The 22,986-nt window shown below is 32.5% G+C and overlaps 1 long non-coding RNA gene across 1 annotated transcript; it reads right to left on the bottom strand.

Moving 5' to 3' along the window:
• Positions 1 to 2,646: 2,646 nt before the first annotated feature.
• Positions 2,647 to 21,935, bottom strand: LOC124372723. Its single transcript, XR_006923359.1, has 2 exons — positions 21,607 to 21,935; positions 2,647 to 2,752 (listed from the first exon to the last, which is right to left on the bottom strand). It is a non-coding gene; the product is annotated as an uncharacterized LOC124372723 (long non-coding RNA).
• Positions 21,936 to 22,986: the final 1,051 nt, after the last annotated feature.

Raw genomic sequence — 22,986 nt, 5'->3', positions numbered from 1 at the left:
ATAACTGGTGCGCCTAGGTCTTAAGGGAAGCTGACACCAAGATTCATTTGTAAAACCTAAATCAAAGTCTTTTTGTCACACCCTGTGTATATGAACACACATAATACTGAGTGTTTGACATAAAAACACCCAGGATACACAGAAATAAAATGAGGTATCATATGACTTATGTTCCATTTTAAAATTTCTCAAAAACTACCATCAAACCTCCCCCCAATTACTTTTTTGCAATTTGTGCAATTTGGTGACAAAAGTGGGGGTATCTGATGAAACGATCTATGCATCTTGGTTTGCTTCATTGCTATTGGCTGGTCTGAACATTGCTTAACATCATGGGTGGTCTGAAACACGCTGGATATTATAAATCAAGAAATGTATACATCTTGTAAATGTTTTATATGTACATCATACGCCTCCTGGAAAAATTAAATTTTACTACTCAATGTGGGTAAGTGTGTGTTAAAATCAAAACACAGAACTTAGTGAACAGCACCGTAAACTAACAACATATAATTGATCTATAACTGCACTACCCTACTATTTATGAACATAAATTAATACAACTTTTTTATACCAATGTAATACATATGATTTGGTGTAAGATAATATAGAAGTATCATTTTTAAGTTATGTACAATATGTAGTCTAAAACGTTGAATCTGTTAATTTACAATCTTTTCTATCGTTTATAGCAAGTTTAGTATAAAGACATAGTTTTGAGTAAAGCGGAGGGCATTTCTTAGCAATTCATAAAATGAGAAAGTGTGTACTTCAGCTACTATGGAACATTACATAAATCCTCTTCTGAGTCCGAAATCTTGATTTAACATTTTCTCAACCTTCTCCCCTATAGCAGATAAGTTTAGATAAACACATTCATCTGCTCCAATGTCCACAAGAAAAGGGTGTTTCGTTACTCTGTCCATGATAAATAGATGGTGTAATGACATAAGTATGGGATCGCTACCTGCTACTAGTGATTCTCCGGCTCGTTCTCTGAGGCTCTAGCAGCGCACCAGCACGGGTTTGGTTCATTTGCAGGCTTAGTCTCTGAACCTTCTTGATATAAGCACCCCCATAAAAAATTAATAAGTATAGTAAAAATATAATTTAAAAAACATATAAGACTAGATAGATTGTAAAGGATATAACATATGGAAGTTACTAATAAAATAATTATTCACTTGAAAGATTTGGTAGAACTGTACAACAAATTCACAATTAAATTTAGTAACATATAAAGTAAAGGTCTATATTTATAATACTTTAAATTGCAACTGAGAATACATTTTCGTTTACTATCAACCGGTTTGTCACATAAAAATACTCGTTTCTTGTCTAAATCTACTCGGACTTAATTATAATTAAAAATTATATAATCTGAAAACATTAAACGCTGCTATCAAGTAATTATACTGTAAACTTCAATACGTCTTGGGGAGAACTTACGGATCTACATTTTTCTCTGCTTGCGGAAGTGCATATTTTCTGCGGTGGATTGCAGCACACGTGACGTAACCTAAATATCTCATATAATCAACCTAATAAAGAAGGGGAGTATTACATAGTAGGGTGACAACCTGCCCAAGGACTGGCCCTAGTACCATGAAACGCTCTAACCTGGGTGCGCATAACAGTTTCACTGTAGCCATTGCTGTTGGTTCTAGTAACAGTGGTGAATGCAGGGCAACTGTTTTAAGCGCAGGCAGTCCCAATCCCTGCCAAGGTTGGTCATTAGAAGTCTTAAAGTAACATTTTAATAGAACTCGTATACATTTCCTTCGTGACATATTTTACGTCTGTATATTATTACCTGACGGTGATTTGAAATATATTTCTGTGTCTGATGGTTAGTTGCTTTTAGTGTTTTTTACGATGTAATAGACTTCTCTCTGCATATTTTTCATGCCTGGTCTACTTAATCTTACGTGTTCTTTGTTTATACAAGTTGCTCTAAAAGTAATGCGCAGAAGCAACGTCAACTTACGAAAGATAAAGGATGTTAGCGATCAAAGCAAAATATAAACCAAACAGCAGATGTTACAAAAATTATTTTTTTACTACCAAAAGTAACAACTAAATGTTCTGAACGAAGACTGTCCACCAAAGTAACTGGCCTAAAAACGTGCCGGTTATGTGTTTAAGTATTTCTTTTAAATATAACAAATGAATTCACTGTTCTCAAGTTTTCTCAAATGATTATTTTTTGTTACTAAGTTAATGCGTTTTGATGATTATGAAATAGTTTTCACATAAATTAAATGCAGTTTTTATTTAAAATATTAGTAGTAACAAGATTCAGTTGATTCTATACACGTTATTGGACTCATTACTTCAAACGCAATAAAAACTACTATAATTTTCAACGGAATATCGTTATAAATGGTAAAGTTTGCTGATTAGAGGAGTTGAAGTAAGGCTGTATAAAAAATCAGTGGTAGTTATAACTTTTCTCAAAAAAACCTTCAAGATATTCCAAATTTACGGACTCATCAAAACCTAATCTAATGTATTAAGTTGTTTGAGAGTCAAGCATTACACTGCTGAAAACAGAGAACAAGTCACAAAGTGGTGTAGTGTAATCGTAGAGAAGAAAATATTCTAAGAGGAGTTTACCCTAATCTATTGTGGAATTAAACTTAATTGTATGATTGGATCGTATATTTTCTGGACTTTTACATGAACACTTATTTAATACGGACTTGAAGTACGTGTTCTTGAGTGGATACCTTGTTTTTATCCTTATAGGAACCTGTTACATAAAACATAATAACCATTTAAGCGTATGTTTTTCTATTATACTTTCTTCATAATTAATTATAATTTACAAATCAACAAATATATTAATCTTATATAATCGTATCGTATAGTATATTATCGAATCAATTTATTACCAATAAAAGTATGTTTATAACACAATACTGCAAAAAGTATATTTACATATATTAAATAGGCAAAGGTTCAATGAAATGTTTTGTAGCAATCATTTTTTGCTGTATAAAGTGTAGTGGTGTAACTAATAGACTTGCAGGGAGCTTAAAAATGAGATCATCGTTTTCGCCTCTACTCTCTCAGTCTTGTTCTATACGCTTACCCTTGAGTAAACCCTCTTTAACACCGCATGTCTTTTATTGAACAGTAACGACATGTTAGTATTATTAGTAATTTACAGCGCATTAAATTGTCAATAACATATCGGTTAGTATTAGGAAATGAAGCTTCAGTACTTCTCAGATTGAAAAATAAGTTATTAACTTTAATTAATTTATTATATTACGCAAAGTAACAAGCAATCATCACTAAATAGAAAAGAATATATGCAGTACGTTGAGGTGCATAAAGCCTGCATAAATGCAAACACACACATACCATTATTAGGTATCATAAATATAACATAATGTCACCTAATAAATTAAGGGTTAAAGAATACAGGGGCACAGATGTCACGTTTGAAGGACACATTAGAGAAACAGTAACATAAATATGATTAAACCTAATGTTAGAAAGTATCACTATTTTAGTAAAACATTTGACCTTGTCAACTTGGAGCTTTTAAACTGGACATTAATGAAGTGTAATTTTGAACTATACAGTTTTAATCTCTTAATTATATCGAATATAAAATTCCGAAAATATTAAACAAGTTTTAAAATCAATTCAATATAATATTAAAGTACAAATAAAATTATTTTATTTACACCATTTAAAATAGTTAATCTTAGTTCAAATCAATTTGTATTGTAAACGATTAAAAATACGTTACAGACTGAGAGGTATCTCTGAGTTTGAGACTTTTTATAAAAAAATCGGAATTAAAAAGCTCAATGCAATTATACGAACGTATTTTTTAGCTTATAAGGAGTTTATCAAGGAAGTCTTTTGGGTCCTAACATATTTGTAATATATTTTAAAATCTGCTTTTCATCTATTAATTGTTTAAATTTTTACTTTCACTTACGACTCTTTTATAGTATGCTCTTTCTATAATACGGTGTAGTAATTAATTACCTGGAAGAATTTAAGTTTCACACCTAACTGAATTAAAATTGATAACCTGTTATTAAATAGAAAAAATCAAATGCTATCGTATTTCATGTTATCCATGAACGGCTGACACTAACAAAGAAAAAATTCAATTCGAACCATATGCAATCCTCGTTGAGTGAATTTGATAGATAATAATCCACTTTGAGTGATTGTTACTGTTGGTTGGTTTGTTACAGTTCCTCGGTTTATGTATTGAATCTGACATGGGCTTGAGGATTAATATAGAATATTTGCTTTAAAATCTAGATGGTTAAAATATACTATACTAATAGATAACTACATGGATTTACCATACTATACGTAAAGTAATTTTAACCATAAATTACCCTATTTTCTACCCGTTAGCATTAAAACCAGTAGTTCCAACTTTTTAAAACCATGTTTAATAATTTTATATTGATAATGTTATACCAATATACAAAAGAGTATTGTTTCTTTAGTTTCTCACAAACTGATCGGTTTGCAAATGTAATGGATACATTTCGTATTTTGTAACATATTCACAATACTTATGAAAGTTTAAAAATAATTATAAAATTAAAATATCTTTCCAAACAAACAAATTTAAGGATAAATATGAACTGCGTTGTAGATAACTAGATTATGATATATATATATATATATATATATATATATATATATATATATATATATATATAGTGAATTTGTTTTAGTTCAAAATATACGATTCGTTTTAAACCTCAATAGAGAATAATCAAACTGGAAATGTTGGACCACCAAGGAAAATAGGGAACATGAGATTGCCTATAAGGCTGTTTGTCTGGGTATTTGGCCTTCCTTACAGATTACAATAGCAGCTGCATCTGATTATTTCTTTGTTACCAGTGACGTGATATGATTTTACCTCTTGTGTTATTGGGATTGAATCCAGACTGCTTCTAGATATACTCCGGGTATATTGTTCGATATCCCTTACAGATTACAGGGGCATCTGTGTCTTATATCACTGTTATCTGTTTTTCCGTAAGTCTCTATAGATAAGCCATATCACAGTATGAAGGGAACTAACTAGTTTCAAGTGTATTATATAAAGCATTCTAAATTAGTTCATTAATGTAAATTTTACAACAGTCTCTAATGCATTGATAATTTAAATTCTTCACTAACATAATCTGCAATAAAACAATAAAATTAGATACTATCTTTGCAACGGCATTAGACTATTCGTCAAACACTGTAGGCCCATTCTTAATACTAGCGGTAGCGTTGGAGTTTTTGTTCCGATCAAGAAAAATATTCGTACTAAGGTATAAAACGTTTTCCTTGGTCACAAACCGTGTACTGACATTAAAATAATCTTCTTCCGGTCTAATGTATATCCGGCAGTATATATCGTTAGCCGGCCAAGTTGTTCTGAATAGTCTACTTCAGTCAAAATTGCCTACGTCCTCTGAATCTACCTCCGATAACGTAGTAGCACTGTAACCTAGAACAAGAAAACTATAATTTGATCTAAACATCTACTTCGGTCATAAAGAATCAAATTCCGTACATTATAATCTACTTCTACTTTGAGGTGATGCAGGTACTAGTACTTTGTCGGGTAATTTTTAGTATTAAAACTCTAAATAGGGAAATTTGATATTAAATTATAAAATTTTACACACATATACTTACAATGAACATAACAATGCAATTACTTCTCGTTAGTTAAATAATTCTAATACAACTTAGACAAATTGATGTACTCATAATGTCATGTACATTTTATGAGTAGTATAATATATATATATATATATATATATATATATATATATATATATATATAATTTCAATAAACTTTGAATCACAAAAAGTACTTGCTCCGCCGGGACTCGAACCCGGATATCTTACTTGCCGGGTGAATGTGCTACCATTACACCACAGAGCCCTCACTTTTTTACGATTTAATTATTTTGTATTTGGCCGTTTCTTTCACATAGCCTATGTGTTTAAATAACCAAACTAACGTAAATGATCGGAAGACCGAATACCTGTCAAATAACTTTTATTTACTCATTGTATTTGTATAAGTGGAAATATATAGAAGTAAGTAAAATTATTATGCTTACAACGTTACTGTGTCACCCACTTTGTCACTGACATTTTGAAAGTTCATCACTTGGTGTGACACATTCAATTTTACACGCTTCTCGCTTGCATTCATGTCTATCAAAGCAATACAGTCAGGTTCGTGTATCGACCATTTACTAAATCCATCCTTTTCAGATCCTAACAATATGTAATAAATGTGTTAGTAAATATATTTCATAAATAGTCACTTGATTGTCTACAACCAATTCGTGATGACTTGATATTATTAAACAAATAATATTACTGTTTTCAGTTAGATTAATTAGAGAGCTCGTTAAAATTAACCATTTCGTGAATACATTTTCAACTATCAATGAAGCACAATATCTGCGTGTCTTCTACAATATACGTAGGTCTATAAAGAGTAAGTTGGTTGAATTTTTTTCTTCAACGAATCATACATTCATATATCTATAAAGGAGGAGAGTTCTAATAAACCCACGTATGTATAAAATAAATTTTTACAGTATTTGAAAATAAGAAATATACGGTATTGATAAAAATACGGATTATTTGTGAAGTATTTTTCCATGCAGAAAAGGGAAAAGTGCGTGGGTTAGTGTCTGCAAAATTCAAATATCCGATTAACTTTTGTTCGTCTATACCATTGTTTGAGTATATAGGATTCAATATTTGATATAGCATAAGGTATGAGGTGTGAATCGAAACGAATGTTTTTTGTTTTTTTTTACAAATAACGACCCCGGAATATCTAAGACAAAATTTGTTCTATATTAGGGTTCACATTGGCTTTTCCTGTTCATGAGGTTCATGAAATGGCATATCCTGTACAAACACAAAGGAATAGGGATAATGAGATTTCTCATAATCTCACACAACAACAAACTTACCATATGGTTATTAGTGTCTACCTTTAAAACCATCAAACTTCACTGTTATAAGGAATAAGGAGTAAAACAATATTATTGGCAAATAGCGACTGAGGATTGAGTCCAGGCCGTTTTACACCAACACACACGCAGACCCGGCACACAAGTGCAACAGCAATCCCAATTTTTTATATACGGACAAAGTTAAATTCTTATCCTATCAAAGATCCTAGTATAACATCAAACTTACTCGTATGTATATGATATCGATACATCTCTCAAGTCACTAAATTGTGCACTTGAAAGATTAGGAGAGAAAGGATCTAATCAAACCATAACGTACACACCTTGAAATCATATGGCGTAGCGTCTTTATTTATATTATTCAAACGGAAACTGAGAATCAAATAATTTTCTTTTAATCCCAACCGGTTCATTTAATATAAATTCTATTTTCGTGCCAAATCTACTTGGAATTTATGTTAAAAATTACATAAACTTATATTCAAACACGCAGCTATAAAGTATTTATACTATTAAGTTCAATAAGTCATAGTTAGAATTTACCAATCTACATTGTTCTCTTGTCGTGTAGATGCATATTGTTGGTAACAGATAGCAGCACACGTAACGTTAACCGAGACATCCTAATTCTCCAACCATAATAAGGGAGGGGAGTATTACATGTTAGACGGGCGACTAACTGCTCAAGGACTGGCCCTAGTATCATGTAATGCTCTAACCTGGGTGCGCATAGCAGCTTCACTGTAGCCATTGCTGTTGGTTCTAGTAACAGTGGTGAATGCTCGGCAACTGCTTTAACCACAGGAAGTCCCAATCCCTGCCAAGGTATGTCGTTTAATATTAATTATAAAATACCATTTTAATAGATTCATAAACATTTATTTCGTTACATATTTTTTTCCGGGAGATTTCTGGAATTTTCTCAAGTCATAAATGTTTCTTGTCTTGGTCAATAATTTCTTTTAACAAATATCTACTGTGTTTGGTGCAAATTATATTTCTGCTGTAGAAATCAAAATAAACAAGTTCTAATTTATTATTAGATTTTTTCATGAAATTTCGGCAGTCAACGTGACATTTTACCGGCCCGCGAACAACTATTTATTTCTCTTACAACTTACCGTAACATGTACATGTTCTATTAATGCAGTAATGTGTGTACCAAACGAGAGCAAAAGTTTATACGTTTATTTAATATCATTCCCACTTTGCCAAACTAGTAACACAACACCTGAAGCAGTTCTTAAGGCTTCTCGTTCTAACTTTCGCGCCGAGTAGGATATTTTAACGTATAACTTAATTTCATTTTATGGTCGATAACAATCTGAATGACAAATTATTAGCGTATATTAATTGGAAAATATAGATTAGCATAAAATAAAAGTGAATATAGCGTAAATAAATAAACTTCATATTTATTAAATTAAATTACCGATCCTATTTAACAGCCACTTCTACCTTGCTTACTGTTTTACCCTTTCTCATGTAGCAAGGTTTAACATTAAAATGATCCTTTACCATCCCTCCTAGAGCACAAGCATTGCAATTACTACGATGTTTTATGATGTTAAAAACTGTGATACAGTTACGTTCTAAGAGTATGAGGAACTTAAACAAAAATAAGAAAATGTTTGGTAATAAAATGCATCAATCAAACATCTACCTTTAGAATATATGAAATAATCATCAACTTGGTTATCTGGAGATTTTGTTTGGATATACACTAACCTTGTGTCGATATCAGTATACTTCATATAAATAAATACTTTCACAGTTGGCCAATCATATTAAATACTGGTTTATTCATAATGAGATCTTCCTTAATATTTTAAAACCTAAATAAATATTTTATTTTACTGATCAAGACAAAAGAGGCTCACATTACAGCTAAGTTAAAATTTCATTATTACTAAACGATATTAAATATAAAAATGACGTTAATAAATTACTAATTGGAATTGATATAGTTCTGGAAGATATAAATTTATATTTATTGAACTTTTTTCACGAGTCAAATCGTTGTAGACTTTATTAATATTTTTTTTTAAAGGTGAATGAATTGTTTAACATTGGTTTTAACGTTGTGTATACTGTAATGTAGAAGTCTTATCCTGTCACGATCCTAATTTAGCATTACATTATCTATAGTAATATCGATATATCTCTCAAGTCAGCACATTGTGCACTTAAAAGATTTAGTAGAATTATTCTTAAAAAACATTACTTTAACTCAAAAAACATATGAAAAAACCTTATATTATTAACTTATATTATTTAAATGGCAACCGAGAATCAAATAGGATATCTTACTATCTCTAGAGTTTCTTATTCTAAAAATACTCTTCTTGTCTAAGTCTGCTCGGACTACAATGATAATTAATAAATATATAATCTGAAAACCCAAACCCTGTTGTATAGTATTTCTACTTCATAGTTCAATATGTCACAGTGAGAATTTAAGGGTCTACATTATCCACTTGCCGTTTAGATGCATATAGCCTGCGATAGATTGCAGCACACGTGACGCAAAATAAATGTCTTTCTCAAACCTAATAAGGGAGGGCAGTATTACATGGTAAAAGGGCGACGACCTGCCCAAGGACTGGCCCTAGTACCATGAAATGCTCTAACCTAGCTGCGCATAACAGTTTCACTGCAGCCATTGCTGTTGGTTATAGTAATAGTGGTGAAAGCACGGCAACTGTTTTAAGCAGAGTTAGCCCCAGTTGGTCATTTAATGGGTAACATTATAATAGATCACATACAAATTTTCTTCCAGACATATCTTCCAGGATATTTTAAACATTTTTACCAATCACAAATAATTACGAGAGTTACTTGCCAACCAGTAAAAAAGACAAAATTTATTTAAATAACAAGATGGTCGAGCAAGCATGTTGCTAGGATAACCGATGTTTCGTTATGTTTTACTGTGTTTGGAACACACTATTTAACTACATCAAATTATGATATAAAAATTAGAGTCAAAGGATGGTTTTTTAAGAAATACCAACTTTGAAAGTCTGGAATTCGTTTAACTTTTGCCAATAACTATTTCCCGCGTTGGATCTAATTTCACTTCTTCTGAAAATTAAACAAACATGTCCTCATTGATAAAATTATTTATGTTATGAAATTCCGGTACACTACTGGCAATGCATTATCTATTTTTAAATAGAACTTTCTGTAATGGGCTTATATTCTAACTCTGCTATAAATTTATATATATATATATATATATATATATATATATATATATATATATATATATATATATATATATATATATATATATAATGAGTGATACGTTTTCCAAATATTTACTTGCAAATATTTCTAAATACACATGTCAGTGATAAGGACATAATAAATTATCTGAATAAACCTTTAGTGCCAGAAAGGATATTTTAATATGAAACACAATTTTATTGTCAGGTTCCATTCCTAATCAATAAAATCTATAAATACTCTATGGGTACTTAAATTAAAAATTTGTCGCATTTCTTAAAACATCGCATACTGAAATGTCCTTTAAATAAATTATTATGTTTCAGCCCTGTCTAGCTTAAGCAAATCGCATATTTCTTAAAACACTAGAGCCAATCAACAGTGGTGATAATGCCAATTGTGGGATAAAATTCAATGTATACGGATATTAGACAGCAGTATAATAATGATCCTTCTAGCATGTGCATTGTTAAAGAAAAGAAAGGGCCTTATTTAAATCGCATTGTAGTCCGACCAACCGTTCTTCTGTCTAATAACTGATTATACCTGTACAAAGCTGGATTGAAACTTGATACAACTATTTTTGGTGTCGGATAGCAGTCCGTCCGTATACTTGTCTGTCTGTCTGTATGATAAATTTTGATAGGAGGCTCATAGAAACTTGACAACTTGTATTTAGTTTGCTCTTGGTTCAAGGCTGAACACCTTGAGATAACTTCAGATTGATGTTCTGTCGGATCCTTTAATACTCCGTTATATCGGTTTTGTCGCAATAATACAGTATAGTTCATGAAAGAAGTTATGAATTGTTTAGATTTTTCTTTATCAAGAAAAGTATAATAGCAATATTTTTTCGTTTACAATTTAGTTCGATACAATGAAAAATAACTCTTTGTTTATTGAAATATCAAGTCATTAATGGGAGTGAGACACTCGATGTAAATTATTCTGCCACCACACATGTATGAATATATTAAAGGCATATGAGCATATAAAGGGGAATGACAAATAAAGATTTATAGATACAAATGTACAGTACTGATTAAAAGCGACAGTCAGGGAGCTTTAAGACCCAGGAACCTACATCCATGCGGACACTCCAACACTTGTAATATTTGATTATTAAATTATATCTTTGATTTCTATCATGGCCATTTGTTTTTAATTAAGTTTATATTATATTTTTACACCTATTTTTAATAGATTAAATATCAGCAAACCATTACAAACTCTCTGATATATATGTATAATGTTTGACGTAATGTAGGGATTCAAAAACCTATGTTACTGTTGAATCAAGTATTTCATCATGTCAAACCTTAATAAAATGTAGATTTTCAAAGCATATAATATTCATTTAGTAGTGATTTAAGGTTTCTTATATTAATTTAACCACATAGATTCAAGCGAGCAGAAACTGTTATAACAATAAGACGCCTCTGTATCTCTAGGAAACAATTAGATATTTGTGACGTCTGCCATGGTCCATAAGGTCCGTTCTATCTCAACTTTTAACACAAGGGTATAACGTATGGAAACTTATTTAAAGAATCTCTTTACAAATTGCAATTTTGCCAACAATTTTTTCGTAGCATCAGAAAAGAGTAACACAAATTTAATAGCTATTGTAAATAGCGTTAGTATATTTATTTGTAATTTATATAATTATGATTAACAATATTTTAAATAAAAATTATAGATTTTAAACTTGATTTAAAAATATAAGAACGAATTTATTTCAAATTGAAAAATAAAATTGAAAATACAGTACAAGTATGTAGTCAACTTTATTTGTTTAGGCCTACAACAAAAACACTATAATTAACAATTGACGCGTTACATTTATTTCATATACCTGAATTCCAATACTTATGAAACTACAACTCTAAACTATATAAATAAAACGTATTACACCGGGAGTCGGGAGCAAATTTACATAGTATAACCACACTACCTTGCTCAGAGGTATTCTATAAAAGAAATTAATCGATAGCCTTACTATTTTGGTGCAGTTGGAGTTGGAAAGGTCAAAAATGTGAAATTATACTTCTTCCTCAAGTCGAAAGAATCTACATTTGTATTTCCTTATTTACCCTATGCAAAATAAAAAAAACTGCTTTTAGAAATATATTTACATTCGCCTTTTATGCACGGTTCCTTATTTATTATCATTCAATACATTATAATTGGGTTACACTGCCAAAAAAAACATATATTCAGAATGTTTTTGATGCAAAATTTATCATTTCCACACCATACCTATAGGTAAACAGCTTATTTCTCAGATTATGTGCAAAACGATTCTAACTTAAGCCTTAAAAGAAGTCTATTTCTTAACAAACAATAATTATTCCTTGTTACCATGAAAACAACATTTTAAAACATAATACCTTTGATGCTATATTTTAGTTTAGTAGCATTGTGACTAATTTTGCTTCTAGTTCATACGCACAAAGTTAGAAAACTTCACATTTAGTCTTCTTCCGAACTATGACCACACCTCGGCTGAACTTCTGTGGCTTTGACTGGAATATTCTTCAAATAGATAAGTCAAAACATCACATTTTTTATTGAATAAAATTCACGTAGATGTTGTATTTGTATGTATGGCTGTAGATGTCTGAATATTGATGTTAAACATAGCCTTGAGTTTAGATTGTAGCAGCTAATGAATTTGACTTATTACCTGTAGAACATCAGAGTTTACAAACGTAATAATAAACCTATTTAACTGGTAAACTGGCACCACCATTTCTTGCCGGAACCTGTTTTTAAATTTCTCCCTTGTGATATTTACTTTGAAAAGTATTTCTTCACTTGTTTATTGTTTTAACTTGTTGCCAATTGTTCTACTTCAAGTACTCAACTTGGTACTTGAAAGTTTTGGAAAAGTTTATTAAAAAAAAAATCATACGTTTTGGGATTTGTGGTGGTGGTCGACATAGAAAAGTATCAATAGGGTACAAAATTTGAAATAATTAATTTGTTCCGAAATTATATTTCTTTTCCTTTACACACTAAAGATGACCCCCAGACAAGTAAATATATTGTTTATTATATGTAGATATTATAAATAACGATTTCTCTCCCTTTGAATTGCCTCACAATGATTAAAATATTACTTAAATGTCAGTATTAAGTATCTATAAAGAGGCCAAAAAACTTTTAAGGAAAGATGCCAGTTTTATATTTTATATTATTTATTTTATGTTTTAATGCTTTGCCATTTTTTATTCCACTAAAAGTAGCGTGGTTGACAACTGATTTCTTCAAGGTCAACCAGTAAACTCGGATTGATTGTGTCATTTATAAGCTTTATATGAACATGCGTAGGTTACCCTGCGTTGTAACTATACGATCTGATTCAACAAGACAATGTTGTAAGAGATGTACTAGATTTTTATGTTTAAAATAATTAATGATTTATTATTTGGATTAAATCTAAATAAACAAAAGTCACTAGCGTTAACATTATCTCATGCCACTTGCCAGAAGCGAGGTTGTTTTGTCAACCTAAGACTGTCATCGGACAACCACTAGTCGATCATAGTGGAACATAAGTTTAGAAAACAACAATGAGTTTTGGCTATTTCAGCTATCATTAAACTCCACATAAAGAGTAGTCTGAGCTGGAAATATATAATCAACGTCACCTAACCGTAGGAGGAATGCATGTGTTATTGGCTGGAAAGCGCTCACAGCTTTTCCTCAACCTTCCCCTCTGTAGCACAGATTTGGGATAAATGTACATTTGCTCGTGTCCCCAAGAAAATGATGTTCTTCAATCTGTCAGTGATAAAGAAACGGCGGAATTACATCAGTGCGAGATCACTAACCGCTAATAGTGATCCCCGGCTTTTTTCCCGAGACACTAATGGCGTACTGACAGGATTCGGTACATTTATCGGTTAAGTTTCCCAATCTCCTGTGATATCAGCACACACAATTTCCTTTTCCATCGCTGGAACTCAAATAAATATTCAATCACAAGTTGGACCTCGTTCCGTCTCCTTTGACGTACCAATTTATTTCTTCGGTTCGTTTCTCCATAAAGACCTCCAGGGTCGTGGGCTAACTTCCAACACAGTGTCAGTGTGAACAGGACGGAAATTATTAACAGAGGATATTATTATGAATATTTAACAAATCAATGAATTACATTGTTATAAAGTTCATATAGAAATTAAATTCATAATGCTATCAATATTTAGTCGTTTCTAACCGTTGTGAATTTAATCTTTATGAAAAAGTTAGTCCAATGATTAGCACTGGTCTTATCGTTTTATATTTAGTAACGTGGTATTCTTATCATATCAGATTCTAATATTAATTCAAAAAGGTATATGCAAATACAACGGTTCTGTAGATACATCCCTCAAGTAAGCACATTGTTCACTTGAAAGATTTGGTAGAACTGGACAAGAAATTCACAATCTAATTTAGTAACATATGGAGTAAGGTCTATATTTATAATACTTTAAATTGCAACCGAGAATAGAATACATTTTCGTTTATTATCAACCATAAAAATATGGTTTGTCACATAAAAATACATTTAAAAGTACATTTTAATACATCTCATATATATTTCCTTCGCGACATATTTTCCGTCTGCATAATATCTAATAGTGGTTTAAAATTTATTTTCGTGTCTAACGGTTAGTTGCTTTAAATGTAACGTTGTTTGCGATATACAGGGCGTTTCAAAAAGGACTTTACAACTTTGAAAAGTCATATAAAATTTATTAAACAAGGTACAGAGCTGGTTTTGGTGTTGTTTTAAAGGAAAACAGTTCACGTTTTGACTTGCGTAGTCCGCTAGTGCCTAATCGCGCCGCACAAGCGCTAGTGACAGTTACGTTAAACATGGCTGCCTTCACTGGACCGGAGCGTGCTAGTTGTATGTTTTGGTTTGAAGAATCGAAGTCTGCGACAATAGTTCAGCGTAATTTTCGTACTAAGTACGCTAAAGATCCTTCTAGTAGGCCTAAAATGTATGAGTGGCATAGTTGTTTTGTAGAAACAGGGTGCTCAGTGAAACATAAAAATCCTCAGGTCGTCCAAGCACATCTGACGAAGTCAGTGAGACAATGTTTTGTAAATAGCCCTTAGAAATCGACCCGGCGTGCATCTCGTGAGCTGCAAGTACCACATATGACGGTTTGGCGTGTGTTAGAAAACGTTTGTACTTGAAACCATAACTATATTCGCTTTTACAAGCAATTAAAGACACTGATAAGATTGCCCGTAGGAACTTCTTTGTGGATATGTTAAATCGAGTGGATGATGATGAACATTTCTTGTACAATATAATATTTTCTGACGAGTCCACTTTTCACTTAAGTGGCAAGGTAAACACATAACTGTAGGATTTGGGGCAGCGAAAATCCACATGAAACATTACAACATGTTCGTGATAGCCCTAATGTGAAGTTTTTTTGTACGTTGAGAAAGAGGAAAGTGTACGGCCCCTTTTTCCCAAGAGAGAACCATCAATGGGATAGTGTACCTTGATATGTTGCAACAATTTTTAATACCACAGATCGGTGAGGAGAACGAAATGTTTTCTTTATGCAAGATGGCGCACCACCACACTATCTGACTGACGTCCGGGATTTTCTAAATAACCGCTTCCCAGGTCAATGGATTGGCCGTGATGCGCCAATTCCATGGCGTAAACAAACGTGAAGTTTTTTCCTTTAAAATAACACCAAAACCAGCTCTCTACCTTGTTTAATAAAATTTATATGAATGTTCAAAGTTGTAAAGTCCTTTTTGAAACGCCCTGTAGTAAACTTTTCTCTGCATATTTTCAGGGTTGATCTACTTACTCTTACTTGTTTTTTTTTCACAATAATTTGCTTTAAAAGTTATGCGCAGAAACAATGTCAACTTACAAAAGATAAAGGATAATACCGACTAAATAAAAATCAAACAGCAGTTCTTTCAAAAAATACTTTTTGCCACTACAAAAGTAACATCTAAATGTTCTGAACGAAAAAATGTGCCCACCTAAGTGACTTAAATCAAATAATGTATTAGAGATTATGTGTTTGAGTATTTCTTTTAAATGTAACATAAAGGTCTAACCGTTTGAACATAAATTAATTATTAAGTTAAATTGATATATAAATTTATTTCATTTCCAGCATTTAAAATTACAGATTATATAAACTCAAATTAATATGTATCGCATTAAATAAAAAGATATGGTATAGGCTGACATGCAACCCTATGTTTATAAGAGTGGATGTTCTCCAACCCTGTTCTCAAATTAAAAGGGGATTTTCAAAGTTATGTGCATTCATTGGAACGTAATTTTTTTTATCAGGCGATTCTAAAGGAAGAGTTCTGGGTTCTAGTGTATTGTTGTTATATTCTATTGACATGCTTTCCATTACATTAATCTCTCAGAATTTTACTTTGTTTACGAATCTTTTATAGTATTTTGTTCCTAAATTTTTATGTAATTACTATGGACTTCCAATGACTAAAATCTTACATCTAAAGAATTAAAGGTAAATCAACTGGTGTTAAAAACAAAACAAAATTAATCCTATAGTATTTCATGTGAGCCATGATCGGCTGAGAGTAACAAAGAGAAACCCCAATTCGAATCGTATCCAGTACAATCCTCTTTGTGTGATTGTCACTGTTTGTGAGCTCACAAACTAAGTTAACACTATACAGCTCGTCGGTTTATATACTGACTCGAACCTGGGCTGAAGAATTAATGTAGAATACTTGCTTCAAAACCTATATGAATAAGATTTTATATACTAAAATCTTACAATGTGATAAAATGTTTAACTACAACAGGTTTACAGATACCATGCCGTACTTAAAGTGATTTATTATCAAACCAAAAATTTTACTTTTTTTACTCAACAGCAATAAAACTATTAGGTGCAATTTTTTATTAGTTACCATTTTCTTTTGATACCTATCTTTATTTTAATTTTCATATACAACCGTATGTGTTTCCTTACTCCCTCATAAATATTCCGGACTTAAGGATTAACGGATGTATGTCATATTTTATGAATAATACATTCTCAATGATCGTAGAGATTATAAATATACATAACAATTAATTACTTATCCAAACAAAAAATGTAACGATATATTTTAACTAACTAGAACCGAAATGTATTTTAAGATAAATATACGATTCGTATCATACCGCAATCGAACTTATGGTTCATTAGTCTGGTGGACAAAGGTGAATCAGGTAACTGCCATACAAAGGCTTGGCACAATCTTTGTAACCGGAGCATTCAGGAGCAGTCCCTCAGCGACCCTCGAGGTGGCTTTAGGACTTCTACCTCTTGATGTCCATATAAAAGCTGAAGCGCGTAAGTCAGCTTATCGGCTGATGGTTGCTGGCTTGTGGAGGAATGGCGCGTCTAACGCGAGCCATGGCGCCATCACTGAAGCTGTAAACCCAAGCGCTATTCTCGAAATGGTCTCCGACATAATGAGAACGGAGTTCGTATTCAATAAGCCATTCTCTGTTGACTTATACTCCAGAGATGAGTGGAAATCGCAAGATAACATCCCAACAATAAGAAAGAGCTTTGTCTGGTACACGGATGGCTCGCTTATTAAGGGTAGAACTGGATATGGAGTGTTTAGTCAATCCCCTAGAACTGCCCTTTGCGGCAGTTTGGGTCGGAACTGCTCCATATTTCAAGCCGAAATCTATGGTATCCTAGCCTGTGCCAACCTAGGCCTCACCAGAGGGTACCGGGGAATGAACATCTGTATAATGTCAGACAGTCAGGCAGCTCTTAAAGCTCTTGACTCCAACAGCATTTCATCCAGGCTTGTGTGGGAGTGCTTTAACACTCTCTGCAAGCTTGGATCACGCAACTGTGTGCGTCTTGGTTGGGTACCGGGCCACACAGGCATAGGTGGCAACGAATGCGCCGACAGGCTTGCCAAAAGCGGAGCAAGCATGCCATACACCGGTCCAGAACCGAGTTGTGGTATAAGCAAGTCAGCCGCTTACCAAAGTATAAACAAATGGTCCAGGAAGACACACCGCTTGCGGTGGCAGAGTCACCAAGGACAAGCACTCGGCAAAAGACTGCTTGCCGATTCTAGCTCCGGCTTCACCAGATGGCTGATGGGGCTGGGCAGGGATCGGGTTAAGCAAGTGATTGCCTTGATCACTGGACACGGCCACTTCAGGAAACACCTAAACACTCTAGGTTTACGAAATGAGGACTCGGAGTGTAGACTCTGCAATAAGTCTGAAGAGACTGCAAAACACATAATACTGGACTGTGAGAGACTGGGAGCAAGGAGAAGGGCTCTTTTCGGTGATAAACAACCAGGCGACGAACCAGATGCTAGTATCGGGGAAAAGCTTCTAAGCCTAATTAAGGGCACAAAGATAGGCTTACCCCTCTAACATCAAAGGGGCACACAATAAGCTCAGGTTGACGTGTGAGGATCTATGAATCCACCCCAATATCCCAACGCAAAAAAAAAAACCGTCAGATAAGTAAATATATTTTAAAATATATGCAGTCCTATAAAGTGACAAGTTTGTCTCTTATTTAGTTGTCTGACAGTGATATAAGTATCATCTTTTTTTTAAAGTCAGTATTAAATATAACAAGCTAGGTTAAGTCTAAGGACAGGTAATAATTGTATGACATTTTAACCCTTTCGATTCTGTTCCATTATGAGTCTACTAAATAGGGTGATTGACGATCATTTTATTCCTGATCATCCAGGAAACTCAATTTTATTAAATGCCATCATTGATAAGTACTGTACGAACAGGTGTATACATATTGCTTTAGGATGCGAATATTTCTCTAGCATTTGTCAGGGTATTTTCATGCAAACGCAATAAAAATCAATTGCGAGGTAATAATCACGTCTAAGGTTAGTCAACACATTATAATATTAGTTGGATCCTACTTAATCAATGATAATTCAAAAGAATTCAAAAATTGTAGATGAACTTAATATACTCCAATTTTGTATCTACACACGCTACATATTTCTAACTACTGAAGAAAATTATGTAAGATATTTAATACACACAACGTTGATTCTACACACAACGCATTAGACGCATTACTTCAGAGGTAATGATATAGTTCTCACATAAATTACAAGTTTAGTTTTGTTTATAAATATTTGTAGTGAGAAGAGTCAGTTGATTCTACACACAACGCATTAGACGCATTACTTCAGAGGTAATGATATAGTTCTCACATAAATTACAAGTTTAGTTTTGTTTATAAATATTTGTAGTGAGAAGAGTCAGTTGATTCTACACACAACGCATTAGACGCATTACTTCAGAGGTAATGATATAGTTCTCACATAAATTACAAGTTTAGTTTTGTTTATAAATATTTGTAGTGAGAAGAGTCAGTTGATTCTACACACAACGCATTAGACGCATTACTTCAGAGGTAATGATATAGTTCTCACATAAATTACAAGTTTAGTTTTGTTTATAAATATTTGTAGTGAGAAGAGTCAGTTGATTCTACACACAACGCATTAGACGCATTACTTCAGAGGTAATGATATAGTTCTCACATAAATTACAAGTTTAGTTTTGTTTATAAATATTTGTAGTGAGAAGAGTCAGTTGATTCTACACACAACGCATTAGACGCATTACTTCAGAGGTAATGATATAGTTCTCACATAAATTACAAGTTTAGTTTTGTTTATAAATATTTGTAGTGAGAAGAGTCAGTTGATTCTACACACAACGCATTAGACGCATTACTTCAGAGGTAATGATATAGTTCTCACATAAATTACAAGTTTAGTTTTGTTTATAAATATTTGTAGTGAGAAGAGTCAGTTGATTCTACACACAACGCATTAGACGCATTACTTCAGAGGTAATGATATAGTTCTCACATAAATTACAAGTTTAGTTTTGTTTATAAATATTTGTAGTGAGAAGAGTCAGTTGATTCTACACACAACGCATTAGACGCATTACTTCAGAGGTAATGATATAGTTCTCACATAAACTACAAGTTTAGTTTTGTTTATAAATATTTGTAGTGAGAAGAGTCAGTTGGTTCTACACACAACGCATTAGACGCATTACTTCAGAGGCGACATAAAGCAATGTAACTTTTGATGCGGAACAAAATTATAAATGGAAACGTTTGTTGATTAGAGGAACTTTTGTGAGGCTGTATTAAAATCAGTGGTAATTATAAATTATTTCATATTTTGAATGTAATTTATTCCAAACATACAGGAACATCTAAACATAATCTCACTTATTAATTCATTTGGTAATTAGGTATTTTAATCAGTTAAAATTAGAGAACAAATCACAACGTTGTCTTTTAGAATCTTAGAGAAGATCTTAGATGGTTGGATCGAATAGTTTCTGTACTTAAACGTGAACACTGTACAAAAAATTAATTGATAACTTGATGATAATCTCTGGCTGCTTTGACCGATGTAGACATATTATATATTAAGCCTAGCTAAAATATCTCCTAGAGTTAGTTTGCAGGGAGAAATCAACTGATTCTCTGTCACTTATCAATTAATTATAAATTTCTAACGATATTACTGTGGATGCAAGAGTCAACAGTGTACCACACAAACCTGCAAAGCACATTACTTGCAATTAGGTGTTATTTTCTATAGTAATCTGTGATTATAGAGTTAGGTTGTTATGAGATCTACGTCATTTACTTCCTTGCAGTGCGCTTTTCACTTATTTTTATACATATTTTATTACGTGTTCTAAGGAACAATGTTGATGATTGTCTGACTTGACTGCAATAACAAATATCTTTGTTTAATTTAGCTAAAGAATGAAACGCGTTTTATTCATTACTTATATTAGCTTGAAGTTTATGAATCAGTCTTTCCAAATTTAGGGTAATTTTGTATTTGATTAAAGTTAATGTAAATCACACATATACCCTATTCTTACACAGAAAAGATTCAATTTTAACACAACTACAAGCTAACTATTCTAAAAGGATCTAAAATAATATAAGCAGTGCTGCTTTTAACCAGAAACCTTGCCTCGCCCTAAATTAATATCCTCATAACAAGTCTACGTACATGGTTATAACTTTAGATGAAAAACCAAAGATTTAAAATTTATGATCGCATGTTATCAGTTTGTTAATGAAATCACTTTGGGAACTTGTGAAATTCTAAATATTATAAGTGTCAGTGTACTTTGTATCCGATAAAAATATCAAATTTATAAATATGTTATAACAACCAACAGTAAAGCTGTTTTATTATTATGTAGACTAATGATAGTTTCTGTTACTATGCTAATTTAATTATAATAAACATAAACTTATACATAAACAATAAGGGCTACAATCTAGGAAGCTAATAAAATATTTTGATTTACCATTTGGAGGGGTACCAAGCGGACCTCCAGGTTCTTCTTGCGGACACTCGGATTTGAAGATTTAGTGAGAATTCCATATTTCAGTTGACGAGTAGGATAACTTTCACTAACTGATGTAATCTCTCACTGGTAGATAACAATGCACATATAAGCCCATGTTATATCAAACCACTACGACAACATGTCGAAATTTTAAAAGTGGTTTTCGCCTGTATGCTTTGTTAAATAAAACAATGTTTCAGCCTAGAACAATCTGACTGATTTACGTCTCCGAAATAGGTTACTCCAAAATTTTTATACACTGTTTCTTCATTTGCTAGAAATGACAAATTAATATGTTAGAAACACAAGTTTTTTTTTTTTAATAATAAGAAAACTAAATGTAAACATAACACAACATTCAATAAACCCAGCTGATGTAAAATGTTTCAATTAAAACTCTGTGATACAGCTGACACGAAATAAGTAAATAGTATTGACGAAAAATTTTATATCCAGTAACGCTTAGAAATTGTTAAAATAATGTTCTTCATTGCTCTAAAATCCCAAAGGATATTTGTCTTCAACACAATTAATGAGCTTGCTCCGTGTTTTCTTAAAATGGTTTCTTGGTGTAAAATGACAAAAATTTGCCCTGTCCTTTCAATTCTAAAATGATTAAACATTCAGCACATATCAATTGAAACATAACTTACTTAATTTGTATATATTACATTAGTAGAAGTAGAATATATGTAGGCATCTACGGGATAAGTTAGTCCAGCATTATTGCTTGTGATTTCTCCTAAAACATTCCTAAATTTAAATGTTTCACTATTTACGTGTTTTTACATGAACCATATAAATTTATTTTATTGTTTGTTTATACTACAAGGTACGAGTACGCTACTCCACGTGTTGTTGTAACAGGCTTCGCTAAGTTCGCATGCTAATTTTTAATGATATAACTCATTTTACTATCGCACTTCCCTTCAAACAGCTGCAGACTAAACTCCATCGCACCACCCTGCACACAGCCGCATACTAAACTCCATCGCACCACCCTGCACACAGCCGCATACTAAACTCCATCTCACTTCCCTGCAAACAGCTGCAGACTAAACTCCATCGCACCACCCTGCACACAGCTGCAGACTAAACTCCATCGCACCACCCTGCACACAGCTGCAGACTAAACTCCATCTTACTTCCCTGCTAACAGCTGCAGACTAAACTCCATCTTACTTCCCTGCTAACAGCTGCAGACTAAACTCCATCGCACCACCCTGCAAACAGCTGCAGACTAAACTTCATCGCACCACCCTGCAAACAGCCGCATACTAAACTCCATCACACTTCCCTTCAAACAGCTGCAGACTAAACTCCATCGCACCACCCTGC

Source organism: Homalodisca vitripennis, unplaced genomic scaffold, assembly GCF_021130785.1.
Source record: "Homalodisca vitripennis isolate AUS2020 unplaced genomic scaffold, UT_GWSS_2.1 ScUCBcl_3816;HRSCAF=9580, whole genome shotgun sequence".
NCBI lineage: Eukaryota > Metazoa > Arthropoda > Insecta > Hemiptera > Cicadellidae > Homalodisca > Homalodisca vitripennis.
This window is presented reverse-complemented; position numbering and strand designations above follow the sequence as displayed.